This window comes from Tupaia chinensis, unplaced genomic scaffold (assembly GCF_000334495.1).
Source record: "Tupaia chinensis unplaced genomic scaffold, TupChi_1.0 Scaffold000622_1, whole genome shotgun sequence".
In the NCBI taxonomy this organism is placed as follows: domain Eukaryota; kingdom Metazoa; phylum Chordata; class Mammalia; order Scandentia; family Tupaiidae; genus Tupaia; species Tupaia belangeri.
The window spans coordinates 993,725-1,021,418 of record NW_006160142.1 but is presented as its reverse complement, the minus strand read 5'-3'; the positions used below and the strand labels follow the sequence as shown (position 1 = coordinate 1,021,418).

The 27,694-nt window shown below is 38.8% G+C and overlaps 1 long non-coding RNA gene across 2 annotated transcripts in view; it reads left to right on the top strand.

Moving 5' to 3' along the window:
- The window catches only part of LOC102487891 (uncharacterized), a 30,488-nt gene extending 4,630 nt beyond the window's left edge, over positions 1-25,858 (top strand). Inside the window, exons 2-3 of one of the 2 annotated variants that reach the window (XR_336073.1) lie at positions 949-1,147; positions 25,442-25,858. This is a non-coding gene — a long non-coding RNA (uncharacterized LOC102487891). Of the gene's footprint in view, positions 1-948; positions 1,148-4,168; positions 4,242-25,441 lie in introns of those variants that run through there. The other variant, XR_003551155.1, reaches the window with a different exon arrangement.
- Positions 25,859-27,694: the final 1,836 nt, after the last annotated feature.

Below are 27,694 nucleotides of genomic sequence, written 5' to 3'. Positions count from 1 at the left end.
AAGGTTGACAGAAATGAATTAGCAATTCAGCTGTTATTTGGGTAATCTGGTCAATATATACAGTTAAGCAAGATTACTAAACTGCTGGTGGACTTCGACGTTTAGGATAGAACTCAGGCTAAATGGGCACTGAGAAACCACTTCCCCAATTCATTTTTGGGCTTCAAAATTTTAGAGCAAGAGACAGTAGAATAGAACTAGTGTGTCTTTGACTATGGGAGAACAATATGCTGTACACTTTTTTGAGAATGTGGGATAGGGAGGCAGTGTATATGGAAGAGAAGGTGAACAAAAAAATAAAATTGGTTGGAAATTTATGAGAAGGTTTCAAAAAGGTAAATGGTTGAAAATCAATGTTTCCCAAGCTTTAGAGAAATTGGTACTCTCAACTTCTAAACATTCAACTTACAAGTATCACAAACATAAAAAGAATTGCCTGAACAGTTATGAAAATTTTAAACTTCTGGGCAATTGCAAATGGCAAGATGTAGAATTTTCTGCATAATGGGGTATCCAGCAAAGAGTGACTGAGCCAATCATTTTTCCGTAGCTAAAAATATTTTCCACTTTAAAAGCTATAAGTCATTTCTGCTTCAGGGTTTACCCTTTAAGTAGGGAGTCTCCTTGTTCTGGAAGGGAATACTTTGCAAGACCCATTTGATTACACATATGTAAAGAAAGAATTAACCATATTTCTTAGAGGCAGCTTCAGCACACTTTCTGGATCAGAGGATTTTTGCTGGGTTTGAATATTAACATGTAGAGAGCCCTGGAGATTTTTAGTAATTGGTGGAAAATGGGGATAATGTCAGCTGACTCCTGTCACATAGTGACTGGCAGGGAGCTAGGCAAGGATCTTGCCTGACAAAGGACACTAGAGTCTGATGTGGGTGCATTGTCTCCAGTTGCCTCCTTTGCAATAATTGGAGGACCTGCTTTATACTTCAGAAGTAACTCGGAAGAAAGCAGTGCCCTCCCAGAGGTCAGATGGAAATGTCAGCAATGCTTGCCAGTATCTCCAGAGAGTCACTGGTCTGGAGATCATGGTGCAGAAGGAGCAGACGAAACTAAAGGAAGGTAAACTCAAAAAGGCAAGAAGCTACAGATAACAACTCAAATGGCAGCCAGGAGCCAGAAGCCAGCTGAGGTAAGAAAAGATCTTTTGGGCTGATTAGTGGTGGATGTAAAAGTACAGACTAGGGAAGAAAAAATCTGTAAAAAGCCTAAACTACTTGAACTTAAATGAGATGAGAGCTGTCCATGGCAACTTGTACATCAATGAAATTACAGCATTATTTTATAGAATTGCACTATTCAGGCCTGGGACATGTGAGTTATTAATGTATCTATAATTAAGGTATTGATCCTAATATAAGAATATTCTAATTTTTATCCAAATAAGAATGTGATATGCACTTATATAGAATACAATTTTTAAAAATGAAATAAGCACATAAAAAATAAGGATAAAGACATTTCCCTAGTCACAGAGATGAAGGTTTTATCAATATTCTGTTAAGAAAGGAATATTAGCACTGGAATACAGTGTACAATAACGTAGCTTGTTATATTATAATTATGCTTAAGTTATTTAGTTAATGAGATATAATTCACCCCACCTGCAGAATCCTTGAAAGAATGCTCGTTGATTAACTTATAGTGGTTATGCTAAACTGGTGAACGCCTAAGACACCTAGGAAACGAACACAAAAAATAACTAGTCAAAGGTCTAGCTTTCCTCTTTTCATAGTAGATAGTCCTGAAGAATGTATGATTTGGCACAATGGAGAAGTGTTACATAATGACTTATTATTTTTGCCGCATAATTCACTGGTCTGAATGTAGCTCCCAAATTCATAAGTGAACTTCAATCCCCATTGTAATAGTATTAAAAGTGGGGGGGTGGCCTTTAGAAGAGATTCAGTCCTAAGAGCAAAGCCCTCATGGATGGGAGTAAGGACCTTATAAAAGGGCTTAAGGGGACCAGCAGTTAGTGTAATGGCTATGTCGCTGGACTCCCACGTAGTCGACCGCAGTCAGAGTCCCGGACCCAGCGGCTTAAACTCACGCCGGGTGTGTGTGCATGCATGCCCAAGATCCCAAGAGGAGAATGGAGGAGAAGGGATTGCAGCATGGCCATCCCCTCTGGGGGGTGATTTCTCGCTTTCTATCTCTCTGTCTCTCTCTGTCTGTCTGGCAAGTGCACGCGCCCTATAGCAAAAATCTCTCCAAAAAAAGAGAAAAAAGGGGGGCTTAAGGAAGAGTGGTTTGGCTCTTTTTCACTCTTCTACCATGTGCAGACACAGCTGTCATCCCCTTTTTGCCCTTCTAACCCTTCTATCATGTGAAGACACTTAAAGAGTGCCGTCTCTGAGGCACTAAACTTGTTGGTGCCCATCTTGTACTGCCCAGCCTTCAGAACTGTGAGAGAATAAACTTCTGTTCTTTATAAATTACCCAGAGTTAGGTATTTTCTTAGAATGGCACAAATGAACTAAGACACATACCAGTGCATTGGGGGCTCAGTCACCACATTCCCAACTAAAAGGCCAAGTAGAAGAGTAGCAATCTGAAAGACCCAAGACAAACAAGGTACCTATATTACATATCTCTCCTTGGCTATCATTGGATACTTTTCCCTTGTATCACTTATAATTTTTGCATTAACATTGACTTTTAGAAGTAGGGAAATTTTGAACCATCTCCTGACTTTGAGAACTGGATTACCAAAGGGCTAGATACCCTGAAGGCATCTTTTGGAAAGGAACTTAAAATAAAATCAAGAAAATTTCACAAGTCCAGATAGTTAGCTCTGGCCAAGGGCAGCATGGTATAAGATTTGGAATCAAACGTCAAGGTTTGGGTCTGTTGCCCAGTGTATGCACATGACCTTGGGGAAACAATTTCACCTCTCTAAATCTATACTTCTCCAAATTTAAACTGAAAATGTCTATGATAACCAGAACTCAGGTTTATTCTAAATATTAAGTGGAATCATGTATTTGGAAAGCACACTGTAAACCATATTTACTATTCATAACAAATTATAATTGTGAACTGGCCTGATTTGAACAGTTAAAACTGGACACCAAAATAAAGCACTCTGCCTTTTCAAGTATAGATGAGCCAAGAGTGGTAAAATACCTTGTTAGAAGAAATGATATTGAGTAGTATGTAGAAGACAGAGTCTGAAAATACGCCTTTATGTAAAAATGCCCACATCTGAGCTAAGGATGGTGTGCAAAGTCTCCCAGTACAATCCAATGCAATTGTCGCTGCACAACTAGGCACTGCTCAGTACTTTGGGGTGTTCCTGAACCATCCTGTCAAGGGTCAGAAACATTGGATAGGTGAAGAATTAAGCTCTTGGGAAATCTATTCAACAAAATATAAGTTTGAAAATAAGGAGAGAAAAAAGTCATATAAAAACGCTTTCTAGGCGATGGAGGGCATAAGCTGTGGAGGTGAGATATTGTATTTTGCTATACGCTGTCTGTAAAGCAATCTCTTCTCTTAGAAAATGATGTTTCTATTGGACTCTGAGCTATTTGTCATTCTGGGCCCTAAACAAAATAGTTTTTAAAAGAATATCAGAAATACTGTGCTGGATCAAACCAATGGTCTCTCTAGTCTAATGTTTTGACTTTGAAAGTGGTACCAAGAGAGGTTCATGAGAGGACTCTGATGTTCTGCTTATGTGACTTTAAAGCATTTGTGACTGTAGCTCACAGTGAGAAATAGAGTTTGCATTGTAATGTAGTACTCACACTCAATACACATGCACAAAAAGATACTTTATTTTTTTTGTATTCTATTCTATTTCCTTTTTTTTTTTTTTTTTCACTAACTACCAGCCCCAACCCACTAAACTTACTTGGTAATCTACTAAGATCACAACTTTCAGCTTGAAAAACTTGCTGTATTTGCTGTTAGCCTCAAAGGCTAGGGATATAGCTCTGATGTGACTACGCTTCTTTAGCACAGTAAGACTCTATTGCCTATGAATTTGCCTAAAACCACCTTGTGGGGAAATGGGTTTTGCAAGGGTAAATATTCAAAATATGAAGCGGAGCTCTTACTTATGACTCTGTAGTATTTTAGATAAGATAAGTGTGATTTAAATACCTAGGTGAAGAACATTAAGCTTGGGTTCCTCTCTCTTCCTCAGAGATTCCATCGCTGTAGCAGAGAGGCTACAAAGAGATTATCAGGATTATACCTTATCATGGTGAAGACACAGCATTTCAGGAGGGTTAATTGACTTTTACAATAAGCACCTTTAAGCACTGATTTATCAAATATGTATTGTATCATAGTTATATTTTTGAAAAATGGCTGTAACATCATTTTGTGCCCTTCAGGCTTTTCTACAAAATGATATTGCCGCATGGCATTATGAGGTGGGATCTATTTCTCTCTCCTGTTGAATCTGGGTAGACTCTGTCACTGCTTTGACCAATACATGAAGAGGAAGTGACCAGTGCCAGTTCCAGAGATCACCCTTACCTGACCAAGCAGCAGCCCTTCCCTACCTCTGGGAGGTCAGCCACCAAGTAAGGAGTACGATTGCTCAGAGACCATCCTGAGAGCAGTCCAAGCTATGTTAAGAGGCCCTGGAGAAAGAGATGTCACATGGAGACATAGAGGGAGAGAAGCCAAGGAGCACCAAAATGCCCATGTGCAAAGCAACTAACTCAGAGGAGAATCTATATTCCTGACTATAGAGACGAACTGCGCAAATTCTTCCAGAATTCCTGACCCACAACATTTTTAATGAAATAATAAATTTTTATTTAAAACTTCTAGGTTTTAAGGTGGCTTGTTATACAGAAATAGATATCATGTAAATCTGAAGGGTTTTGTTTTGTTTTGTTTTGTTTTCAAGAGAGAGTTTTGCTGTAGGATGCAGGTGCTTACCAGAGAGACAGAGAGAGAAAAACTGAGAAATCACACACACACACACACACCCAGATGTATGGCCACATCCTCCTCTCAGGATCTCGGGCACACATGAACACACAACCCACGTGAGTTTCAAGCCTCAGGATCCAGGACTTGAATCACCGTTGGCTATGTGGGAGTCCAGCGATGTAACCATTATGCAATCTACTGGTCCCAATCTGAAGTTCTATAGATTAATAAAAATATTGGTCTTCGTGATTTACTTTTGAATTTAAAATTTTATTTTAAATTTTATTTTTAAATTAATAAAATATGGATAATATAATTTTATAAGTTACAATTATATCATTTTTAATGCAGTTCCCTTTTCACTAATAATTGTATTTCATTAATGTCTATTATTTCCTTTGTGGGTGCTTAGGATGTGTTATGTACTTTGCTGGGCACTAGGGAATATAAGAGGTAATGAGATGCCATCTTTGACCTTCAATCAATCAGTTTATTATAGAAGAGATAATAAAGGGGTGATTTTATTACATCGGCATCAAGAAAGCTATTCAAGAAGACTCCACACAGGTGACTTTTAAGTGTGAGCTTTATGGAAGAGTAGATAAAGAAGAGAAGTTGGAGAGGAGAATGAATGATGCAGAGAGCAAAATAATAGCATTTCAAGCAGAGAAGACAGAATATTCAAAGGCAAGAAGAAATGAAGGTGTGGTGGGCTGGATGTAGTTCTAGGGATGAACGATCAGTCGAATAGGGAGGAACGAAGCTTAGCATGGCTGAGGTCATACTATGAAAGGCTTTGGATAAGATGCTGAGAAATCGGGATTTGAGCCAGCAAATGACCAAAAAAACAACATAATATTTTTGAGTAAAGATATGTCCTGAACACTTTCATGATGGAGCAAAATTCCAGCAGAGAAATACACATTAATGTACTTATACAATGCAAGCATGAGCCAAGGGTCCCTCCTCTGAACTAATGTGCAATGAGTAAAAGTAAAAGGAAATTGCATCCTTTAATTGTTTCTCTTACCAAGTTGGAGGGAGAACGGCCACTTCCTAGGATCATCATTGACCTATTAGTGTCATGTAACAGAAACAGACTTTCTAAGAGTGAGAGAAAGAAAACAGTTAACCGCAATTCCTGCAACTCAGAGTAGGGACAGTTTGCACTGGGGATATATATTTCGAACACTGGGATATTACACTTTATCCTCATATCTAAGACCATATTTCTATCACAGCTTACAAAGCTGGAAACATAAATCACTAGCAGAGTTATAACTTTCTGAGGTGTGCTTAGGCTTTCTTTTCCCCTGTAACACAGGATTTAGCTTTAGAATGTACACTTCTCCACATTAGAGAACAAGTTTCAGCAAAGACAGAGGTCAAGATTTTAGTTTTTTTGGAGCTAATCTTATCATTACTTCAGTGGAGCATCTAAGCAAAGAAAAAAGCAACCAGATCAGACTGCCTGCGGCTAAATACTTTAACACAAATGGACATCACAGCCCAAAGAATCCTGCTGCTGGAAACAAAGAGACAGGAAGGATCTTAACCTCTTCACACGCAAACCTCATGGGAGTGACACAGGAAAATAAAATTCTCCTTGGTGGTGTATAATGCTTCATTATGATGACCCAGTCTCCAGGGCTATTTAAAATTCTGAACTCAGGTTCCCTGAATTCTGATTCCCTTCTCATCAAAATCACTATCCCAATTTTAACTGCACTTCCCTGGAGGCAGAAAACATCAACTCACCATATTTATAGCTGGTGCATAATTACTATATGCAATATTTATCTGGCTATTCATCTGATTTTGTGTCTTCTGTCTAGCTAGTGAGATTATCAATAGACAAGCTTCTCAGCCTCTTGTATAGGAATGCGTCATTCACCGGCTATTTCATACCCTTGGCCCACTTGGCTTATCCCCTGGGCTTTTTAAAGGGATGAAAAGCTATCAGCTCTTCATAAAAAGTTTCTCTTCCTCCCTATTGAGTTGAGGCCCACACCAGATCATTACATCTATCTAATGTTCTGATCACTGACTCTTGTTCAGTGTGGTGGCTCAACACTAAATAAGATCCCAAATAATATTTTCAATTATTCTGTTACCTAATTTACTCAGAGCCCCTTACCGCATATAAACACATACAATCTCAGGCTGTGCAATCACTAAACAGAATGAGCATTTGCTCTTCTTTAAAACACTCCATCAATGTCTATGTATTTCAGCTATCTAAACTTTAAAAAGTGCCATCTCCATACTAGGGGCTCTTTTTTTTTTTTAAGAGAGATTTTTGCTATAGTATGTGTGCACTCACCAGAGACATAGCAGAAAGCAAGAAATTACCCCCCAGATGGGATGGCCACACCACAATCCCTTCTCCATTCTCCTCTTGGGATTTTGAGCACACACGCACATGCACCCAGTGTGAATTTTAAGTGGCTGGGTCTGGATCTGAAACCACAGTCAATTACATGGGAGTCTAGCGATATAACCATTACACCATCTGCTGGTCCCACTACCTAGAGATTCAAATTTGGTGTTTGAGATGCAGGGCAGGAGCCAGAACAAGATTTCCCTAGATTGTCCCTGTCACCTACACTATGCCAGTTGGAATATCCAGCTTCTGAGTAGAGCTCTAAGTTATTGGCATCTTAGTGCCCAATTTTGCCACCTCTTGGCTGTTTATAGGTAAAAATCCAAACCAAACATAAGAGCAAGTATTCAGCTCAAGAACGGGGGAATAGGAGTGATTGCTAAAGTTAGTCTAATTAACTTATTATGTCAGAAATACAACAATGTTTTTTCAATTGCTTTATTTTTCAAAATATTTGACCAGACAGTATTTTTGACATCCTAGACTGATGATTCAGCACTAATCTATAGCAGTAAGAGAAGCTACATTCTCAAGAGCTATTTGGTCTCATCCAAATTATGACTTACCATCATCCTGTTTTATAACTCTTTCACAAGATCTATGGTATTAAATAAATAAACTTCATTTTGACATTCAAGATTTCTTTCATCTATTGTAAATTTGGGAGGAAAGAAATTCTGACCTTTGTTTTTTGTACCTAGCAGAATGCTGGTAAAATGTAGAATAAACAAACACTAATTTTTCTTTAATTATATAAAATTTATCATAGGAACGTAATTATTTTTCTCCATGAACATAGACTTGAATTTCAACCCCGCTATGTCTGTGTCTATTCTCTTCATTTCTATATTTTCTCCCGCCCTTCTTTCCTTCTGTTTTAAATTTCTTATGAGTAAATTCTCCTCCACAGTCTCCCTAATTTAAATCTGAGCGAGAGAGAATGGTCTCCAAGCACCACGACTATTGAGAATCAGGGGTGGAAATGGAGTAGGAGATGCACTTATCTGAACCAAGCAAACCCCCTTCCTCTGAGTTGGGCCTCGTCCCTGGTAGCCACGGCCCCTGCTCTCTCTCCTGTGCCTACTGTGCTGTGAATGCTGTGGAGCTGACCCCTTGCAGTGCCAGAGATGGCCTTTGTGTTTCAGCCTCCTACTCTTGGCATCTGCCTGTTACAGCTCAGCGGCCATCTCCTCGCTGCTACACCCACCTCCTTCACTGTCAGTGAACATGACAAAATTCCCAGCTCTTTTTTCCATGCTGTCTGCGATCATTTTAGGAGTCACAGCTTCCCTAGCTACCCCGACGAAGAGTCAGTGCTAACCGCTGTGTGGGGGCCAGACACCAATTAATAATCAGTAGGTTTCTTCTTCTTAGATTGGGCACAACTTTCATTATCGTAGTCAAAAATATAGAGTTGATATTTCTTCACCTCCCTCCAACCATTCACGTTCGGGGTGAGGGAGATCTTTTCTTTTGGGTTATTATTGCCAAATATGATTTGCTAAGTGGTAAGTAGTCAGGTGGAGAGGAGACAGCCGGTAGCCCAGAGCACTCTCGCTATTTAGAGCCAATGGCAGGGCTTTCCTTGCTACTGCTGCTTCTTCTTGGGTCCACTTAAATAGCCTGCAAACTGTCAATGGTGTCTATGGAAACAAACTGGCAAAATGGACAGTGCAGTTAAACAAAATGAAGGGAGAGAGAAAACACAAAGGACAAAGAGGAACTTGGCAAAAAATAAAACCAATTTCCTTTCTAAAATCACACACATGTCACCGTCATTACACTTACGATAGCGAATGATAGGAACCGGACCCAGTTTTCCTGTAGCATTGACATTTCCCCTTCCCCACGGAAACTGGCCGAAGCTAGGCCAGGTGAAGAAGGAACTGCAGACAAACCCACAGAGCCCTGGTCTCTTGTTTCCATCTTCTCAGCCCCTTCCCCTTCCTTTTCTTTCTCTCTTACTTCCACTCTAGCGTCCAGTGTTCACATTATCTCTGGAGAAAAATGTCCGGATAACTTACTTTTAGGCAGAGATGAAATGACTGACCATCAGTTGTAGATGTTGAGAAGAATTTCCTAACCAAAAAGGAAACTCGTTTTGAGTTTTAAGTTTGATTCTAACAACCTTTCCATTGTAAACAGTCACACTAAAGTGCTAAGGATTTCACATACTGCCCTACCTGATATTACAATTTCAGAAATCTTTACAGGCTAATACTTGCAAAAATCATTCAAATGACACTATTTCCTGTATGCTTTATCTCCAAATCTATGCTATTGCCAAAGGAGGCAACAAGAAACAGCCTAGCCATATAACCTCCCTGGGGAGCAGGGAGGGAAATTCACTCCTTTATTCCTTCCACATGTCTTCACTGAGCTCCTTCGTACTATGTACAAGCAAGTTGGGTGGGTGGTAGAAGAGTGACAGGGTACACAAAATAAATATAAATAAATAAGAGATAGTTTTATCTTCACACTGGAAAAACTTCCATAATTATCGTAATAATAGCTGAAATTTATAGGATATATTTTCATATGCTGGACACCATTCTAAGTGCTTTGCAATGTAAACTCATTTAATACCCACAACAACCTGTGCCTCTTCTCAGATCCACTTAAACAAGCTGTAAATTTTCAGTGGTTTCCATGGGAACAAATTGGCAAAATGGACAGTACACTTAAAAAAAAATAAAGAGAGAGAATGCAGAAGACAAAAAAGACCTTGTCAAAAATAAAATCAGCTTCATTTCTAGAACCACACACAATTTATAGTCAGTGTAGCTACATTTTCAAAGACAGAAACCAGGACTAGGCAAGCTGGACAAGGCTGGTCACAGGGAGCAGGGCAGGCTTCCAAGCAAACCTGCAATGTCTGGAATTTTCATCTGGGGTGTCCCTTGTTTCTATATCCTCTGTTTTTCCCTTCTTTTCATCACTTTCACTTCCACTGCCTGGGTTAGTTTTATGACCCGTTTTTCAGAAAAGAGGAAAGTAGGGCACAGAGAGATTGGGGAACTTTCCCAAGGTGACACAGCTGGTAAATGAAAAAGCTACAATTTGAACCCAGGGACCTTGGCACCAGAGTGCACAGCCTTAACCATGGTAACACCCTTCTTAAAAACCCAGAGATAATCCCATGCCATAGAGTCACTCATACAATGCCATGAGAGGCCAAAGGCAAAACAATTTATTCTTCCTTTTAGAGTTAGAAAGCATATTATAGAAAAGATGATTTTAAACCATAGCACATAGCATTCTCTCTGCACATATGAAGGGTTTTCCAAAAGCTCATGATAAAAACATGTTATTAAAAAAAAAAAAAACTATGCATGGATTTCAGTTTATTTTTTTGGACTACTCATACATTAATGCTATTTTCCCCATGAACTTTTTGAAGTATCCTCATATGTTCTACTAACAAGTTTCATTGATATATCTCTAAACTATATCTAGAATCTATCTACTTCTTTCTATTTCTCCTGCTACCATCCAGGTCCATAACACCACCATCTATCGCATAGACTATGGGAAGTTTTCTCTCTCTCCCTGCTTTCATTCTTATCTCTTCAAGACCATTTTCTATGCAACAACCAGAGTAATCACTTCTTATTTTTCAAACATTTCTTTTGTCCTGATATAAAACATATACAAGAAGCACAGTAAACATAAATGTTCACCTAAATGAGTTAATATAAAATAAGCCCATAGAACCACTCCCAGCTCAGTGCTCAGGCTCTTACCAACATACAGGTCTTAAATATGTTCCTCCGAGTCCCAACCCTCTCTCTCGTACAAGTTTACTATCTTGACCTATGCAGTAATAAATTAATAGCTTTAATTTACACTTTTAACACTTAATTATGTATCTGTTAACTGAAACACAATTATACAGTACACATTCTTAGTTCTAGTTTCTGTCACTCAATATTGTGTTTATAAAAATTTTAAATATCTTTGGGGGCCAGCAGGTGGTGTGGTGGCTAAGGTGCTAGACACTCCCACATGGCTGACCATGGTTCAAGTCTGGGAACTGGCAGCTTGCTTTCTTTGTGTGTGTGTGTGTGTGTGTGTGTGTGTCTGGTCAAATTAAAATAAAATGAATGAATAAATAAAATTAAATTTCAAAAATTCTTTAAAAATTGAAATATCATTGTCCTAGTTGTAGGAAATTTATCTCCAGTGCTATATATTACTCTATAAGATCCTATAGTGTCTTTTGTCATAATTTATCTACTGCATTGTTGATAGAAATATGAGTGCTTCCAGCTTTAGACAAATATGAGTGCTTCCTACTTTGAACATTCTTGTATATGTCTCTTAGTAGATGGGTCCAGATTTTTGTTTTGATTTAAAGAATTATTTATTTGTTGTTATTATTTTTTAATTTGAGCAGAAGGAAACAGAGAGAGAGAAAGGGAAGGTGAGAAAGCAAGCCACCAGGTCTAGGACTCAAAACATGGTTGGTCATGTGGGAGTCCAGTGCCTTAACTACCATGCCACATGCCAGCCTCTCCAGAGTTTTTCTTTTTTGGATACCTATTTAGCAGTGGAATTGTTGGAGTATAGGTTATATGTATGATTGACCCTAACTAAAACATTTTCTAGATTGCTTTCCAAAGTGATTTTTTCCCAAATGGCAAGAATAGTACAATGAACAGCTGTCTCTTCACCTAGAATAATCAATTATAAGAGCTTTACCACATTTTCACTGTCTTACTGTGATAAAAATGTTTCCTTAAAATTGTCACTTGATATGTTTCCTTATCATAAAGAACCACTTCAGATTAAGTTGCTAACATTGTGACCCTTAACTCCAAATACTCCAGCATATATCTCAAGAGAACAAAGACATTTCTAACACATCACATTTTATTACTTATAAAATTAAGAAAATGTAACATAAATAGAATATAATTAACTAATACAGTGCTGCCCAAACATTAATGTATCTGCAGAATATGTAAGGATCAATACAATCTGATCTAATGATTCTAAGGTCATGTCTAATAGTTCTAGTCTGGTGCCTGGGATTATGTTCATAATTTAATAAATTCACAGGTGAGGCTGATATGACTGACTCACAGCCCATACTATGAATGACAAGTATACAATGGAAATATTCAAATATTTTCAATGGTAACAATAATATCCTTTATGGTATTATTTTTTTCCAGATACAGAATTAGTCTAGAATCAAATGTTACATTTAGTTGTTAAATTCTCCTTTGTTATTGAAAGAGAGATATGTCACTTGCAACATTCTAACTATATTATTTCAATGCCTCCTTTTAACTTTCACATGCTATAATATATTTGAGAGATTATTTTTAAGTCTACATATGATCAAGAGAATCATTTTCTCACCTTAAGATGATGTCTTTTTGTTTTCTGTCATCTCACTGTAAATTGTTTAGGTATTAGTTTGTTTTTATCTATTTTGCTATGATTTGGTTGGGTTTCGAAAATATGTGAGGTTTGAGGTCTTGTATTTGTTTTGGAAAAATTTTAGTCATTAGCACTTCAAATATGAAATTGCTCTACTCTCTTCTCTCCATCTTAAGGATATTTTAGAGCCTATTGGGCCATCTTTCTCTTACCCACTCTCCTAAATTTTCCATGCTTTTGTTTCTCTGTGCTTCTTTATTATTAATGTGTGAGTCTAAGCGGACTGGTGGGTGGGGAGTTCTTACCTCAATGTGGGCAGGGCTATCTAATCAGCCAGGGTCAGGAGTGAACAAATACAGAAAATACAGAAAGGGATTAATCTTTTCTAGAGAGTACAGATAGATTTCTGTTGCCTTGGACATTAGAATACAAAGCTCATCAGCCTTTGGACTCGAGGACTTATACCAGCACCACTAACTCCCAGTTTCTCAAGCTTTTGCTCTTGGACTGAGAGTTACGGAATTGCTTCTCTGCTTTTAAGCACTTGGACTAACTCCAAGTGCATCCCGGTGTCTCCAGTTTGCAGATGGCATGTTGTGGGATTTCTCAGCCACTTGAGTCATTTGAGTCAATTCTCTTACTAAATCTCCTCCCAGATACATGATAGATAGAAAGATATCTCATTGGTTCCCTCTAGAGAACTCCAACTAATACCTGGATATTTTCTTTCAAGCTATGGCCTATCTCACTGTTTTTCTCTTTATCTCTGTCTAAAATGTTGTTAAACAAATCCATTTTGCCTATCATATTTTCATTTTGAGAATAGTATTGATTCCTTGTAAAATCTGCCATGTTATTTTTTAGTTTCAAGTTTTCTGCTAATATTTTGAATTTTCTCTTTTGTCTCTTTGATGACAGCAAAATGGCTTTAAATTCCAGTATCTGGGGTCCTTGTCAGTCTGTTTTCTAATTTTTAATGTTTCTACTATTTTCTATTTATTTTTTAAAAACTGCGTATATCTGGCTCTTTGATGTACCACATTTAAAAAATATTTTTAGTGATAAGTATGTTTTACAAATTATATTTCTATAATTATTTTTAATAATATTTTTAGAATTAATTTGGGCCTAGAATGATGTTAATGTCTTTGACAAAGAACTTTACTCCATTTCATCTATGTGCCTGTGAGGAACTACAATAAGATATTATTTCAATACAATTTTCGAGCCTAGAACTTTTTGAGTCACAGAGACAAATCAAAGCTGATCTGCCATCCATGTAACAATTGGTTTACCTCAAGCTTGCCCTTTCTTTTAGGGTAGAGTTCATCAGGTGCTTTACAGTGAATCTTCTGACCTATAGATCCATTCCACTGGTCCTTCTAAGCTGTCAAAAGGTCTTCTCACCTTCTTAAATTTCCCTTCTATTCAGTAAATTCCTCCTGGACAAACACAGACCCCAATAGCTGGGCTTTCCAAGATGTTGTTGCCATTCCTCACCAACTTATTATTCCCAGGCCTTGCAGCAGATTAAAGAACAAAAGCTGCTCTATGTCTTGTCCTCAGTAAAATGGCTAGTCCGAATTACCTAGTCTACCATTCCACAATTAGAACCTACAACTGTTAAAAAATATATGTAATGGAATTTGAATTTGAATGTCAGACAATAGATATTAAATACAAAAGTAAGTGATGATAAAAGCAAGGATTTCAAAGTAAATTTCAGAAAGCCAGGTTGACAAATGGTCCACAAGAAATATCAAACATGGGAACCAGCAGTTAGTGTAATGGCTATATAGCTGGACTCCCACGTAGTCAACTGAGGTTCACGTCCCAGACCCGGTGGCTTAGAACTCACGGTGGGCACGTGTGCATGTGTGCCCAAGATCCCGAGAGGAGAAGGAAGGAGAAGGGATTGCGACGTGACCATCCCCCCTGGGGGGTGATTTCTCGCTTTCTGTCTATGTCTCTCTCTGTCTGTCTGGTGAGCGCACGCGCCCTATAGCGAAAACCTCTCCAAAAAAAAAAGAAAAGTAAAAGAAAAGAAATACCTAACATGTTGAGAGAAATACAACAGAACAATAGATTCGCGAGGAGGGACACTTGATCTCAAGACTAGAGAAGCGATATATGAGACCAGTCTGAGAAACTGAGAAACAGGCTCTGTAGTTGGAACACATGGAAAGCAATGCTGACTAATATGATGGAATCCAAAAGTGAGAGCCCAGAGAAAGCACGTCATGGCCACAAAATAAAAGCCTTGTCTGAAATAATTACTTTTCCTCTAGTTATTGTCAAAGATGTGTGAATTCTGGCAACCAAATAAAGAACCAATGGTAAGAATGTAAATTAAGAATCATGTTTAAAATAATCTGATGCTGGGTCTAAAGATTTGTCTCCAGAAGCAATGGTTTTCCAACAAAGGGTCTACGTAGAGATGTAAAAAGAGAAAACTAAAATTAGCCAAAAGCTCTTCACGTCTATTTCACTTCTCTAGTTTCTTTTTACTGTTGCTTTCAATAGTTGACCTTGTTAACAATAGTTACCTCACTTCCCTCATCTATAAAATGGAAAAAAATACTTCAGAAATAAATAAGATACATGATATGTGAACTCACCATAAGTGAAATGAATGATAATTAAGTTACATGAAAGAATGAGTTAATAAATGAATAAAATGAATGGCTCACTCCAGAACAGGAGGGATAAGCTCTGCAAATCTCAACCACCATCCAGATGCTTCATCAGGGCTGAACATTCCTATGTAAACATTTCTGTGTGTGTGTGTGTGTGTGTGTGTGTGTGTGTGTGTGTGTGTCTTCCTTTAACAATCAGAGTGGTGCTTAAATATAAAATAGATAGTTTTAACGCCTCACTGACTCGTCTGGAGAGTCCACCTAGACTGGCACACACTTGTTGGGGTGAGTGATCCTACTTGCTATTCAGTTTAGTGTTCACCACCAAGCATTCAGTTAGAGGCCTGTGCTAAAGGCTGCTGGCAAATCTCCCCATGATGGCTGAGTTGAAATGAATACCCAGGCAGTGTCAGCTGCTGGCTTTCATTAGATTCTTGACTGAGTCGAATATTAAAACAAGGCCACCTGATAGAGTTATCCTGGATTCCTGCAGGAAGGGACTGAAGGGGCTGGAAGCAAAATGAGGTGCAGGTGGGATAGCATAATAAGTTCCATAATTTACAAGTGTTAATATGAAAAATCAGAATGTGAACCTCACTGGAAAGAATCTATAGGCTATTTATTCAAAGTGACCTTGTAATCTATCAGTCATTAAAATGATAGGAAAGAACATGAATGCCACCCTGTGGCTAGCAGCAGAAATTATACTTAATATAACATCATTTTACATAATTAAAGGGTAACAGGAACGTGATTAAAAGAAATCATGCAGATGCCAGGAGAAAAAGGAACAGCCCAGATGAATAGGTATGACTGCTAATGCATGACTTGGGAATGCATTGCCCAAGACGTTAAGAAAAACAAAACAAAACAAAACTCCCCAACTCCCCTCCAAAAGATAAGCAAAAATAAATTTTGAATATAGACATACAAAGCATTAAATAGAAATACAGTAGATTATTGGTAATAACCCCAGCTTCAATAATAAAGAAGGAAAGATACGTTTTATGGTATTCCTACCACTAAGCATGCCATAATTAGGCCAGACCCTCACATATAGACAAAGCTGTTCACTCTTACGTGCACTTCGGTATATACAAATGTGCACATACTCACAAATACGCCATTTTCTTTCTCACATGGGATTTCCTCCACCTGATGAATACCGAGTGGTTATTGACTGTGTTCATTTACAAATTTTCAAAGAATACCAACTTTGGGACCAGCAGTTAGCGTAATGGCTATGTCGCTGGATTCCCACGTAGTTGACCGTGGTTCGAGTCCCAGACCGGTGGCTTAAACTCACGCTGGGCGCGTATGCGTGCGTGCCCAAGATCCCAAGAGGAGAATGGAGGAGAAGGGATTGCGGTGTGGCTATCCCCCCTGGTGGGGGATTTCTCGCTTTCTATCTCTCTGTCTCTCTGTCTGTCTGTCTGGCGAGCGCACGCACCCTATAGCAAAAACCTCTCAAAAAAAGAAAAAAGAATACCAACTTTAAGCCATGCATTGCCCTAACAACAGTGGAAGTCCTTGCCCTTACTGAGCTTATGTGCGCGCACTCGCTCGCTCTCTCTCTCTCTCTCTCTCTCTCTCTTTCTCTCTCTCTCTCCTTCTCTCTTTCTCTTTCTCTCTTTCTCTTTTCCTCTGTCTCTCTCATCCATGGAAGAGTCCAAAATTCAAATTTAACTGGGTTTTATCTGGCAATACTCAAGAAAGTATTTGGGTTTAAAGTTTGAAGTTCAGGGATACTCATCTAAAAACCACAATGTTATAGATGTATTGAAAAACTGAGGCTGCTGAGATCATCTAGGAATAAGTATGGGCAGAAAAGGGATAAGACCTGCACATATGCTTTGGACATCCATAAAGAAATAGCGCAGCACAGTTGTCAGAATTCAAACTATCGAAGACTTCATTAGCCTCTGACCATGAGATATGAGGTACCTGGACCTCTCAGATGAGGGTAAAGGAGAGTTGTAAAGCTGCATTCTCCTAATGTGTCAGAAATAACACTTCTTCCCACATATTATCCCTTCTGTCACACTGTGAGTTTCAGTAAAAGACAGGAAAAAATAGGCAGACTTTTCAATATCAAAATATGAAGGGAAAAAATCTCATATACTTCATCCTGGGTCACCATAGTAACATAGGTTGTAAAATTATTTAATCTAGTTTCCAATTCCATCTCCAAGGTAGGCAAAATCAATGTAAAAGAGAAGAAATATTAGAGTAGAGAAGACCAGTGGAGTATTTCAGTTTTAATGCCAATGTTTCAAACTTTAAGAGAAAGGGCATGAACATTTGTGTGGCTCTCTATTTTATTTCACTTAGAAATACTTTAGATTTCTAAATGGAAGAACAGAGGGTCATCTGGGAGATTAGCAAGCCATAAATTTGGAATAAATGAAGCAGACTACACCCATAAAATGGCTGTAGGGATGTGGGGCTTTATTCACAAACGAAGATGCCCAGGTTGCCTAGCTGTCTCACCAGGCTTGCCTGCCTTATCTACATTTAACTTTCATCCCTCTTTCAGAAGGCACTGACGTGTCCAGCCTGATCCTTCCTTCCTCCCTTGACAAGCTCCTCAGAGTGATAGAACCCACAGGTCATAGCAGGCCATTCTGAACAATCCACCTTGGCTGACAAACAGCTCATTATATGTCTTTGGTCCCTCCTAATTATGTGGTCTGAGGCTTAGTACCCTCTCTTAATTTAGGGATTGTTTAATCTGCAAAATGGAAGTACTAATGGTACTTCTCATGTAAGGATTTTGTAAGAATAAAATTAGATAAGCATGTAAACCTTTAAAGGTGAACCCGCCACATAAAGGGTGCTCAATAAATGTCTGATATAATATTTTTTGAGAGGTTTTTATTGTAGGGCACATGTGCTCACCAGAAAGACAGAAAGAAACAGAGAGACAGAAAGTGAGAAATCACCCCCCCTCCCAGGGAGATGACCATGCCATAATCCCTTCTCTTAGGATTTTGGGCATGCATACACACGTGTCCAGGGTTGAGTTTCAAACCACTGGGTCCGGAACTCAAACCACAGTCAACTATGTGAGAGTCCAGCGACATAACCATTTCGCCATCTGCTGGTCTCTGATACCATTTTTATCATTGTAAATGATATATAGGCTGCCTGTGAGTGAAAAATAGTGCAACAGTATTTAAGGCATAAACAGCTGAGAGAAAAAAAAAAAAAAAAAGGTTAAAAAAAAAAAAAGTACCACCCATCTCTTCCAGCGACTGCCCCCAGCTCCTTGCTTTGTAACATGCGGTGAATCTGCTTGCATGGGCTGATGCTATGGCCGTCACAGCTATCTTCACGGAGCTGGCAGCTGTCACTCTGGCCCTACGCCGTCATTTCAGAAGCTCTCCATCCTTCATGGCAACGGTTTCACAGATTTGTCAGTCTGGAAATATCTACTCCATGGAACATTCTAATACTGTACTCTAACATGAATTTTTAGAACTAAAGTTTAGGAAAAAATATAATTACCAAAAAAAAAATAATATGTAATATATAGACTGTATAGAGATTACAAATCATCATTACATCACCAACTTCTGTTTTCATCATGAAAACATATTAATACTAGGAATAAATGGTAACATTAGATTCAAAAGCACAGACTTTGTAATTCCAGAGTTTAGGGTCTCTTACTCTTGGTGGATATTTTTCCCCCATGGTCAGAACTTCACTTCTGAAACAAAGTAATCTCTAGAAAAAAGGCTTTGGGGATCTTTCTAAGACCATTGCTCTCTCTCCTACCTGGCTCATGTCTACCATCTCCTCCTTTCCCTTGCCTGTTCTTCTTAGTCTTATGAATGATCTGTGTCCCTTCCCATCTGAGAACACTCGGATGCCACAAACATGTCCACCTGCAAATGGGAACAGAGTATTCACACAAAACTGCATCATCAAATAAATTAATTAATTAATTAAATAATTGCATCATCTTCTATATCAAGCTCCCAAGCTGTATAAATAATCTCTCTAGATGGCAGGAACAATGAAAATTACTCCATAATATATATTAACGGAAAACATAACATTATTTTTCTTTAAAGAAGATACATATGGTTTGTTTTACATATTAAAAGGTAAACATGTATGTGGAAAAATAATTTTTTGAGATACAAATCTGAACTACATAAAATGGCTGGTATTTGACCATTTTTACCCTACAAACACTGCTATAGCATGTGGTTCAAATTAATGGAAACATTACATTATTTGACTAAGTGAATATTGCCTCTGGGGAAAAACATGTTTCAAGTACTGAAAACATGTTTTCAATTACAAAAAGACACTGCAGGCAACCAGTGTGGCAGAGAGGAACCCAAGGATTTCTAAACACCTTTTCAATATTCAGGATGAAGAGACCTGAGCAGTGCGTTATCTCCGTGTTGCAGGTGAAAAGTTTAAATGACTGCTAAAAATAAACAGACCAACCCTCATGCAAATCAATGGCCCAGATCTTCCTCATTATTTAGTGCCCAATTCTTAGCACCAAGTTGTCATTCTGGAATGCACAAAGAATGAAAAAATAAGAGGGAAATTATCACAAAGATGTAAATGTAGTAGATGAAAAAGAAGGTACCTATGAATTCAGAGGATGGTAGAAGGGGTATTGACTCACCAAATCTGCACGTAGGAAGTTAGTAACTGTAATCACTGACTAAAAGAAAATTCGTAGTCAGTTTAGAAATCAGTGAATTTAACTCATTTCTTCTCACTAGATTCAAAATAAGAGTTCCTAAGGCACCAGTCCTGTATGGCTGTCTCTTTTTCTCCCTTCCAAAACTACTCATGATGGCATCAGACACTGGTACAGACAAAATGGTTCATTCTGCAAGACTGACCCACAGGGGAAGGTTACCACTTCCCTTCCAGAGACCGCTCTGAGCATGCAGGGCATGTATGTCCCCATGATCTGAAGTTGAGGGTGGATCAGAACATCAAGATCCTTCGAGGGGTGCTAGATCTCTGCCTCTCTCACTTATGGAATAAACAAATAATTTTTAAAAAAAATAATCTGGCCTTGATGAGTAGCCCTCAGCCTTGGTATAAAAGTTTTAAAGAAAAATCCCAAAGAAAAATAATGAGCTATCTTGAAAAAGGAGGAATAGGGTTCAGTTCAAAGGAACTTTAAAAAAAAAATCTTTATTTATTTTATATATTTCATAACTATACATCACTACAGCCTGTAAATTTACCCAACATGAATATACCAGTCCAGCTGGAGATACCATATATGTTATGAAGAGACCTGAGAAAATGCGGTATCTCCATCAACGGTCATCCTTTTGAAGAACCTCGGTCTTCCTCACTCATGAGGAAGGCACACTTATATACCACATAGACTTCCGGTCGTCACATTACTTAAACTCATTCAGAACCCAGGGCTTAAGGCAATGTATTTCCAAAAACATGTTTCAACATTTGAAACACATTCCCTACTATGATCATTTCAGCCCCAAGAAATAGGTAGGAAAGGTAATGTTACTCCTATGAATATGTAAAACAGTCTTTTTCATCCTTACATTCGGTCATCGGGAAGCCATGACATATTTTTCTGTCTTTCTATGCCAGAATGCATCATGCCTTTCCCAATGACCCAGTATTTCAGGTAAGGAACCCGAGGCCCATACACTTACTCTGATCTCACAGACTGTAGGAACCATGGTTAGTATCTAGGCCTTCTGATTTCATTTCAGAATGATGTGCTGCTGATCTAGAGCCCTGAGTGTCACTTACAACCAATTTCGTTAATAACCATTCAAGTCTCCATTTGTTAGCTGTCAAAGGGGGATACCAGTGTTTATTTCAGGTGACTAGGGCTGTGCTAAATTGATTGTGGTCCCCTTTCCTCTCCAGAGTCTTTCCTCAGAATCCTGGGCCTGCCTCCCAAAAGCAGGTGATGAAACAGTAGGAAAATGAGGTAAAATGAACTCAGAATGGTGAACCATAAAAAGTAGTGAAAGAAAAGAGATTTTAGGTCAAAGTCTGAAACCACAAGAATACTTTTTAAGGTTCTGGTGCCTTGTAGCCAGTGTTCTCCAAATATAGCGTCATCAGAAAAGTCATGATGCATTTTTTCATAGAAAAACACATCATGAGGGACCAGCAGTTAGCGTAATGGCTATGTCGCTGGACTCCCATGTAGTTGACCGTGGCTCGCATCCCAAACCCGGTGGCTTAAAACTCACACCGGGCGCGTGTGCGTGTGTGCCCAAGATCCCAAGAGGAGAATGGAGGAGAAGGGATTGTGACGTGGCCATCCCCCCAGGGGGAGATTTCTCATTTTCTGTCTCTCTGTGTCTCTCTGTCTGTCTGGCGAGGGCATGCGCCCTATAGCAAAAACCTCTTAGAAAAAAAAAAAAAGAACACACGTCATGACTTTTACAATGACCCAATAGCTTCGAACTGGTTTCAGTCTGAAGCTGACATCCCTAAACGTTGTTCATTTTCTCTGTTAAACACTAATAATATGCTTTAACCTGAGGATTAGATATGCTTTAAAACTAAATTAAAAATGAAGATTACAAGGTACTTCCTCTTATCCAAAGGAAACAAAATATTAATACAAAAGATGTTGCCCTAGAGGTTAATGGGAAAAGAAATTATCTTGATTCTTTCACTTTGTAACATTTCAATTCAAATCTAAAATTGTATTCTTGATTGGCTTAAATGATACATGGTAATTTGTTGAAAAGTACAATGTGGCCATCTCTGAATTCTCCTAATTTACAGAGTGAACCAAAGAAACAGAAGCCCTAAAACAGAAATCTCCTTGGAAGTAGATTTTCTTGTCATAAAGACCAGAACGTGGGGGAAAGGCAGTATGATTTGAGGAAACACAAATGATTTCTTCATGAACATACACATCTTTGGGGATAGTACATATGAGAAACTATAAAGTTAATACAGTTTTGTTCATCAGGTTAACCAGGTATCACATCAACTCTAAGCTTGATGTAGAGAGACTGGAATATGGAAATCACAGGCTTTGACACAGTGACACTGAATTCAACAGAAATACTCATTCCTTAGTGCCTTTAGGCAGCATGAATGTGTGAGGTAGAGGAGGAGAGTCTAGCAGAACCAAGCTTTCCTCATCATCATCTGCCTGGATGTCGCACTGTATTGAAATTTGCAGGCTACTGAGTATTATTTGTCTAAATTATTTACACATATTTATTCCTTTGATTATTGTTCAATAAATACTTTGAACACTGACCCTTTCCCATGCACAGTGTAGAAGCTTAAAGAGGAAAACGTTTTTTGATTTCTGTCTACTGTCCTCAAAGAACTTAGAATGTAGAGATATGTGAATTTGTCTTAAAATAAGTTGACATCCCCTGAATCTCACGTACTGAAAATAGCATTAGAGAATCAACAATTGAGCATTCAAAATTAACTGTAAGCATGACAAACAATAAGACATCAGTTAAATGGGTTATAATACATGTCATAATGGAATATGAGGAAATCATTTAAAAGTTCAATTCTATTTAAGAACATAAAAAAATAGTTTACAGTACACTACATGATGTCATGTTTATATAAGCTATACCCCAACACTTAGTGGCTTAGAATAACAATTTATCTCATAAGTTTTTGGCTGGCTAAGGAGTCCTTCTACTGGATTCTCCCAGAATTACTCATGCAACAGTATTAGGCAGAGCAGCTCCAGGGTCACTTGGAGCCTGGCTCATTTGGGATACTGTGACAACTGAACCTCTCTATAAATGTGGTCTCTTGTTCTCAGGAAAGTAAGAATGTGGGTTAGCCCAATGGAGTGATAGTTAAGGTGGCTTGATCCCACATGACCGACTATGTGGTTCAAGTTCCAGACTCAGCAGCTCAAGAGACACTGCAAGTGTATGCATGCCCAAAATCCCAAAAGAAGAATGAGGAGATGGGATTGCAGTGTGGCTGTAACCCTGGAGTAAGTGTTTTCTCTTTCTTATCTCTCTTTCTATTTTTCTTTCTTTCTTTCTTTCTTTCTTTCTTTCTTTCTTTCTTTCTTTCTTTTTCTCTTTTACTTTTTCTTTTTTCCTTCTTCCCCATTTCTTTCTTTCTCTTTCTTTTCCTTTCTATTCCTTTCTTCTGTCTTTCCTCTTTCTCTTTCTTTTTCTTTCTATCTCTCCCTTCCTTAGCCTCTCTCCAGCAAGCCCATGTGCCCTATAGCAAATTTTAAAAATAAACAAATTAGGGACTAGCAGATGGCATAATGGTTACATCACTAGACTCCCATGTAATCGACCGTGGTTCAAGTCCTAGACCTAGCAGCCTAAAACTCATGCCAGGTGCATATGTGTGTGTGCCAAAAATTCTAAGAGGAGAACGGAAGAGAAGAGATTGTAGCATGGCCATTCCCTCTGGGGGTTGATCTCTCATTTTCTGTCTCTCTGTTTCTGTCTGTCTCTCTGGCAAGCTCATGTACCCTATAGGAAAATTCTCTCTTTAAAAACATAAATAAATTAAAATTAAAAACATAAATACTATACTGAGAGCTTAGAAAGCCTTCTGCTTAGATTGTGTTTCCTGATGTTTCTTTGGTCAAAGCCAGTGATGAGGCTAATCTGAGTCAACGTGGGAAGGGACCACACCAGGACACCTGCACACAAGGAGGGCTTACCCTTGGGAGTCATAGTTTGTATAATCGACCACGAATTCGCATTATAGTCACAAACATACATCCACTCACATACATAATCTGAAAGGAATACACCAAAACATTAATTTATGTTTGGGAGGGAGAAAGAAAGTTTATGAATAATTCTTTTTTATATTTCTAATCTACATTTTGAAACTCTGGGGACCAGCAATTGGTGTAAGGCTACGTCACTGGACTCCCATGTAGTCGACCACAGTTAGAGTCCTGGACCCAGTGACTTAGACTCAATGTCAGGTGCATGTGTGTGTATGCCCAAGATCCTCAGAGGAGAATGGAGGAGAAGGGAGTGCTGCATGGCCATCACCCATGGCGGGTGATTTCTCGCTTTCTGTCTCTCTTTGTCTTTCTGGTGAGTGCATGCGCCCTCTAGCAAAAACCTCTCAAAAAAGAAAAAAAAGAAAATAAAATCTGTAGTAAGCATATATAAGATGCATACTTTCTACTAAAACTTTAAATTTTATGGACCAGCTGGTGGCATGGAGGTTAAGGTGCTGGATCCCACAGGGCTGACTATACCATTCCAGTCCTGGACCTGGCTGCTAGGTCCTGAGAGCTTAGGCATTCATACCTAAAATCCCAAGAGACTGGAGAAGAAGGGATTGTGGCATGGCCATTCCCCCTGGCAGGCAATAACTCCCACCACCGCCATCTCTGTCTCTCTCTGGCAAGTGCCTGCGCCCTATAGCAAAAATTAAACAAAAAAATTCAAAGTTCAATAAAATTATCTGTGGGTATATCCTATCCACAATATAGAACTGGTCCAATTGTTCATATGTCTAAATGATGCATGTTTCATAGTAAATATGCTACATTGAGACATTAGTCACTCCCTCATTCCTCTGGAAGGAAATACGCCACACTGCCATTGCTATTTTTACACAACTTTGCTGAAATTTACCATCCATTTTATTTTGAAAGGTTGAAATGAGAGATGAGTCATGTGCTATTCATCAAAAATTACAGTAATATTGGTATGCTTTCAGACAGTAATTTAAATACATACACTTGTAGCCAAACCAAGTTACAGTCATGAGGGTCACCTCGTTCTTCAATGACATCCTCATCTCCAAAGCTTTGCTAGCGCAGTTTCTGTCTTCTAGACTGTCCTTCCCCTTTGTACGGCCAATCATTTCCTCAAGGCCCACTTTGTTCCAAAGTCCTACTTCACTAGCTCAGTCTACACTACCGCCTCTTCACGTAGTTCGATCACTTGATTATGTTCTGTTTTGCATGGTCATTTACGTGCAAACTGTCATGAATATAGTGGTTACTTAAATATTTGAAATCACTCTGAAGCTCTGAGTTTTGTACGCAGCGCTTGAGCATAATACACTGATTATTTGATTGCCTTCAAATTTTAACTAGTTGAGCATTTAGATTTTCACAGGTAAAGAGCAATCTCAGCTTCCATTCTTTCTGTTGCTACAGGAGAAAAAGGAGTATGTGTTTCCTGACTGTGAGTACTCGTCACTTCTCATGAGTTGTGATACTGCTTTGCGGTGAGGGAAGCTCCCCACCAGATGGCACATACTGGTGTTTGAGCAGGCGTGACTTCATGCCGGAGATGTGTGGAAGACACGTGTCAAGGAGGCATTTTTAACAGAGAGAGAAAGACCTCTGTAGTGGCAGCGTTTACTTATGACACACTGAACAAACTCATACAGAACACCCCTTCTCCTTCCCCTCTACTTCCTTCCTGAGAGACCTGTTGTCTGGAGACAAGAGACAATGGTTTGAACAAAGAGAAGACTTCATGTTAATATTTCCTGGAGCTGAGCAGAGGCAGACAGATCTTGTTCCATTACAGAGATATAAGGAAATGGGGTTGTTCCAAAAGCAATAAAAGTTTCCTTTCCTGTCTCCTCTTTTTTATACTAGTTGCTTAAATCTGAACATTTCTTAGCATTTGCAGATGATAGAATAGGTGGAAAGAAATGCTTATCTAATAAAGTCCATGCTATTAAACAAGCTACATCATTGCTTTCTTCCACCAGCATCCCAACTAGTATTTAGGAACCTTTCCTATTTTCTACTTTTAAAATCCCTTCCACTCCCTCAAGGTTCAGTGTTCATCTCTCTCTCCTGATCCTGCCATAGGAACAGGGTGGTGACCTCCTCACCATAATGGAAATTCCCACAGACTCCCTCTTTGACGTGATTCTCTCTGAGATTTGTATACAGTGAAGGATGCTTACTGTGGCCAAAAGGGGTTTTTCAGGCTCAGCAGTAGAGCCTGGCCCTGGGCTAAGCTGTGAAGTAGACAACGTTTGCCATGTTGCAGGATCCAATGTCTGGAATACCACCATTGTGCTTTCCAGGCCAGTCTGTCTCCACACTTTCCTTCTCCCTTTAGCACCAAAGAGGGCAGGATTTATGTATATATGTGCTATATATAGCATGTCTAATAAAAAAAAATGCTTGCATGTCATTTTCCCCCTAAGTTTCTTTACTATGTCTTCTATGGGAGAGAGAGACACACACAGAGATGAATATAGGGAGACAGAGAGGAAGGTATTCCCAGCAGGGTCTTCATGCTGCCACCACCTTCAGTCTTGGCTGGCCTTGACTATGGACATGTGAGTATATGCTTGGTTTACTCAAGGAGGTCCTGAGACATAAACCCAGGGCCTTTCCCATGTGGGACCAATTGCATTATTGCTTCTCCTGGCCCTGGCTGAATTTCTTTATAGTCATTTCCAATAGCAGAACCAATAGGAGTCTTTCAGACTTATTACTATGGTCTAGGAGGGGTGATACCACTCTGAGAGTTATTTCCTCCCTAGCTATTCACTCCTAGTATTCATATTCAGCTGTATAGAGCAAGAGTGAGCAGTCCAGTGTCTGGAAATCAGATGCCTGAGTTCTAAGGTCAACTTTATCTCTCTCTAGCTGGGTGACTATGGGCAAGTTCTCTTACTTCTTTGTGCTTGGTTTTATTTAGTCAAGAAAGCAGGAATATTAAACAAACCTACCTCATAAGAATTAAATCAGTTAATTACAAGAAGAGCACTTTGAACAGTGTTTATCACATTGTGAACACTCTTATAACATGTTACTCTTATAATATCTGCATTCATTTTCCTTTTTTTTTCTGCTCATAATAGAACTAATGTGTGTTCACACACATGAGAGCGAAAGAGAGAGAGCACCATCCACCAGGTTTTGTCTTGGCACAATCCCCTTTCTCCAGTCCTTCAGCCTCCCAGGAGCTGGGCACATATACATGTGCCAGATATGTTTTCAGGGCAACCCAGCCTGGGGACTCCAACTGCAGTTGGCACATGGTTTCAGCTCTATGTTTTGGTATGTTCTCAACTGTGCCATGATTGCTGGGCCTGTATTCATTTCTTATAACTATGGGAATGGCCCCCTTATGTACTGTCTCTTCTATGGTACCTAACTGAGCAGAGTTTATCCCCCATGACAAGAACAGATGTACCACATAAATAAGAACAGATCTATAAAAGGAAGTAGAATATTATATGAATTTAAATATTATAAGAAGCAAAATTTTGTAGAATCATAGAAATGAAAGTAAACCAGAAGTGGTTTCTATGATTAAAAGATGGAAATATAATATCTATAAGAATAACATCAATAACATGGAGACATGGAGAGCTTAAATGTACATCCCATCACTAGTACACACACACACACTTCTTCGACTCCATCTCTATTCCA